The sequence below is a fragment of the Panicum virgatum genome, chromosome 3K (genome assembly GCF_016808335.1).
Source record: "Panicum virgatum strain AP13 chromosome 3K, P.virgatum_v5, whole genome shotgun sequence".
NCBI classification, from domain to species: domain Eukaryota; kingdom Viridiplantae; phylum Streptophyta; class Magnoliopsida; order Poales; family Poaceae; genus Panicum; species Panicum virgatum.
This window is the reverse complement of record NC_053138.1, coordinates 11147361-11151937: the sequence shown is the minus strand read 5'-3', so window position 1 is coordinate 11151937 and position 4577 is coordinate 11147361. Positions and strand designations below refer to the sequence as shown.

General features: G+C 46.6%; 1 long non-coding RNA gene across 3 annotated transcripts; it reads left to right on the top strand.

Annotated features, from left to right (window-relative positions):
- The first annotated feature begins 427 nt into the window (after window positions 1–427).
- Window positions 428–2033, top strand: LOC120697537. Of its 3 annotated transcripts, none has more exons than XR_005684530.1 (5): window positions 428–476; window positions 698–876; window positions 1045–1134; window positions 1226–1280; window positions 1538–2033. It is a non-coding gene; the product is annotated as an uncharacterized LOC120697537 (long non-coding RNA). The 3 variants fall into 3 exon arrangements; XR_005684529.1 differs by having other exon boundaries at window positions 473–562; XR_005684528.1 differs by lacking the exon at window positions 428–476 and having other exon boundaries at window positions 486–876.
- Window positions 2034–4577: the final 2544 nt, after the last annotated feature.

The following is a 4577-nucleotide window of genomic DNA, read 5'->3' as shown; positions in this document are numbered from 1 at the left end:
CGATTGGCGGCGTCCCAGTGGAGGATTGGTCTGCTCCGTCGCCGCCATCCCCATCTTGCTCCATCCCGATCGTCGTCCACCGAGGTCCACGCCCCCTTCCCCCTCCCACTCCATCCCAGTCGCCACCGGCCTCGGCCTTGGTGGATCACGGCGTAGAGGCGGGGGATCCGACCGGTGGCGGATCTGGCCAGCAACGTGGAGGAGGAGGAGGCGCGCGGGCCGCGGATCCAGCCGTTAGTGGCGGCATCTGGTGGACCTGTGCTGGATTTCTATTTAGTCCCTGGAGGCAGTGAGTTCTTGCGGCGGCGGCGAGGTGGAGGCACGGGGGCGGCGGCTAGAGGCAGAGGTGCCGGGCGGTGGGTTTGGGTTGACACCTATCCAGCACCACCACGCATCTGTGGAGTGGAACCTACAGACGTACTTGCCTCGGCAGCAACCTCCTGCTGCAGCTTACGTCTCCAGTCGTGCTAGCCAAGGTTATCTTCCTCAATTCATCTAATAAGGCCTAAACCACCTTTATCACATTTGCTCATCACGAGTTCAGTGCCAATTCTGGGTACAGGTAGCCCTCTCTCTCTCCACAAATGGTGTAGTAGTTCAGTAGTTGATTGAAATCCTTTTTGTATACTCTTTTGTTTCCCCAAATTGATCTGCAATTCCTAACTGTAGCATTTTGTGAGCTCATGATTTGCTACAGGTCTGTCAAGCATATGTGATAGAGAGCATGCTGCATGCAGCGATTCCCAATGAGGCATCTCCAGCGATTCCCAATGAGGCATCTCTGTGGGTGATGAATACATTGAATAGCAAAAGGATAGATGATAACCTACATCTATTTCATCACTGAGATGAATACATTGAATAGCAAAAGGAAAGGTGATAACCTACATCTATTTCATCGCTTTTGCCAATGTTGCATATCTTATTACAACATGATACAAATATGTTCATCTACCTATTTCTATGGTTCTGAAATCACTTTCTTTTTTAATTAACTCTGCAATCTTGTGGTCGGTACGCCTGAAATGCTTCCGCTGCCGTTAGCTGCTTCGCTTCGGTCTCAAGAGCGGGTTCGTCGTGCTGCTCCCGCTGGTTCGGTCGCCGTTGTCTGACTGCTCCTCCTGTCTGGATTTGGTTGGGCCTCTTGCTCTGCCTGCTCTGTTCTTCGTTTCTTATTTTCTGCTTATTTGGTGTTTGTTCCTAATGGTGCGCGTGCTATATCTAGGTGGTCTGCTTGTGGGACGCCTTGCCCGTGCCGAACTTCTGCTGCAGGTTATAAGGTGTGTGCTCTTTCCATTGTTCAGGTCTCGAGTGTGCAACCTGCAGATATGTGCTCAGTATGCCTGTCATTGCAATGTTCCCGGTCCTTCAGACTGCTCTGCCTATTCTTTGTTTCCCTGCTGTGAGGTCTGTTTGGTTTGGCCCCTTGTGACCCTTGTGCTTGATCTGTTCTTGCCGTTCCCAGCAAAAAAATATGGTAGATTGGTAAAGGGTTAGCATGCATTGTCCATTACAGTTTGGCACTTGCCTTTAACAGGTGGCAGGACCTACAAGGCCTACAACACTATTTTGTGAGGGTGTTGCATAATGAAGCACCACTCAGAACAATGATCCGAAACATGGTTCGGAGAACAGCTCTGCAGCAACTTCACACACAAAGACTTAGAAACCAGCTTCCAGATCTTTTTGGTTGTTTATTTTGGCAACAAAACCTGAATCATAACGCTGCAGCAAACTGCCTGTGTTACACAATTTCTCAACTGAGGATACCGCTGCAGAAAAACATTAGCTTTGTGTGTGTTTAGTTGACCAAAATTGGTATTGCACCTGCAATTCACAATATGTCTGTTCTGTGGTACCACATCTGGCCTCATCATAGCAGCTATGCTTATTGGATGTGGCTAGGAACTTCTGAATGAAAATGTATTGTAGTCACCGAACTGCATGGTGCATATGATCCTGTAAACTAAACCCGAATCATATATGCACAGGTATTCCTTTTGAAATATAATGATCATCTCTGCTGTTGTTTATGCCAAGTGCTATGCTTGAGTACTGTGGCCAGTTTTCTTTCATTTTGTATAACCTTTCGTTTTGTGGATAGGTATTTCGTTCTGTGTCATAAACTACAGATTGGTATGCATTGCGTCAAAAATAATCTACTGACATAGAAATTCAAATCTTTATATCCATACGACCATACAGCCAGATCAACTCGATTACCCATTCCAGGGCAAACAAAACGTTGCTAAACATTCTGGATGATCAAACAAACACCTACAGAAACTGAATGGCACACAAACAAAAAGAACCATATTAGTTTTCATCCATGACGTCCAGGGACAGCTCTTCCATCGCAGCAGTGGCAGTCCAAACATTCTCTTCGGCCCAAACCGCAACTCCATGAGCAAGTATTCCAATAGACGTTCTCGAAGAACCGCCAATGACATCGACGGTGATCTGTTCGAGCGTCTTTTGAACCACGGCCAGGTGATCCACTGAGCGAACCCAACCAGACTTGAGCAGGAGGTTGTTCCTGCGAAGATTTTCATTCTCCTTCGCCAGAAGCTCTGCAGCATTCATAGAAGGATTATTCACCACAATACCGAAATCATGCTTTGCTGCAGTAATCAATGCACTCGCAGCGACCTCCTCTGCTCCATCCTTCGTCGTTGATGTGTGGCCTGTTGCCTCCAGAAAAGTAAATTCATCAAACTCATCAGGTAATGGAACGATCACAAAACCCGTGGCCACATAGAAACTGTGAACTCTGCTGAATGAATAGAAAGGACTCGAACCCTCTAAAGCCTTGACCACATCATTCAAAATACAACGGCAGCAAACATGAGAATCGAGAACTCCTAAAAGAATACAAGAACGCGTCACTTCCAAAACAACAACTAACATAGCATAATATCGTCTCGACTTCGAATTGGAAAAGGATAAGTTCAGTGTACACACCGCCGGCTAACGCCATGGCCTCAACACAAAAATGCACACCCTATCTTCAGAGACAATTCCAATGGCTGGGCCTCAAAAAAGAAGCACTCTCTTCTGTCCTGCAAACTGGAGGGCACTCTCTATTAAAGCACAAGCCCTGCCTTGGCACCAGCGAAATCATAGACGGTAACCGCCCTGCTCCACACCGCCCCCTGTCTCATCGCCGGCAGGGAACCGAACTCCTTCGTGTTACATAGCAGAAACAGCAAAGGCAACATGTAGAAGCGGCCCAGTACACAAGCATACACAAAGCCCAACCCACAAGCGACCTCAAAAGAACCCAGTCCACAACGCTATTCCAATTCAGACAAAATATGAAACTGCAGCCCGCTGCCAGGTGCGGCGTAGCGCGCTGTTGACCTAGTTACTCCATTTCATCCATTTTCTGCATCCCAGACACACATAGGTCTGTGAGGCATCAGGAGATGACCTTGTCAACCAATACCTACATCTAGTTCTGTTGGAGCAGCGATTGCTTCGTATGGATCCAGTGTTGCCACTGGTGGAGGCGCTGAGTCATTTGTGCTCTGATCGTACACACCGGCTATGGCACACGGTTTCTTCTAGTCAATGGCGGAGGGCTCAGTAGGACAAGGTATGGCAGCAACCGTACCTCAAGATTTGTTGGGAATGCATACACAGCTTTGGACTGAGTTGTTTTTAGATGCAATTAAGCCTCACTAGTGCTATACCTTTTGCTTCCTCAGTCCAGTTCCGCCGTACCTAAATTTCAATTCGTCCTCCACCACTGCTTCTACTAGTGAGGGTGCTCTACATCAGCGAGCGAAACTCTGGGTACTGATCCTCTGTAAGCTGGCAACCCCAGCAGACTTATCTTTGCTTTCAATATAAAGCAGGGCCAAACCTGGTCTTTGGTCTAAAACATCAGCGAGCGAAATTGGCAGTTAGATGGTTCTGTTGGAGGTAAGGACGTATGTGACCTAAAGTGAGAAGAAATGATCAAATGAACATGTACATCCTCTCGTAGTTTCGTTCTTCATCCAAAAAACGAAATGCTCTGCTATGCTCTTCCAGAGCTTATATACTTGTAATTTCACGTTTGTTGGGAATCAAGTTTCTGATATGAAATTCAGATACGAAGTGCCAAGTTCTATTCTACTTGGGTACGGTTGTGCATTTCCAAGACCAAAATATCGAATTTCACCTGCCCATCCAGCCCGTTTGTACTGAACTAACTGTGCAATTTTAAATCTGGGTTAGGCATAGCTTTGATCTGATTGATGTAGAAATCTGGATTAAGCATACTTTCTAGCTTGGTAGTTCAGAAATGTTTTTTGCCCCCCAAAAATTGACTTCCATGAACCCTATGGGAACCACTGTCTTAGCTTTTGCTGTGAGATTGTTCGCGCTGCTGCTTGTATAGTTGACATAGACCTAATAGGAGGTTATGTTCATCCATGTAGGTTGAGACATTAAGGCCTGGCGTCAATATGCCATGCATGATAACGAATGTATGTTGTCTCTTCTGCATCTTCCTAATGCTATGCTTTTCTTTCAGGTTTCATGTTTACACATGTCTACTGTGAAGCATAGTATCCTGCTAACATTTGGAGACG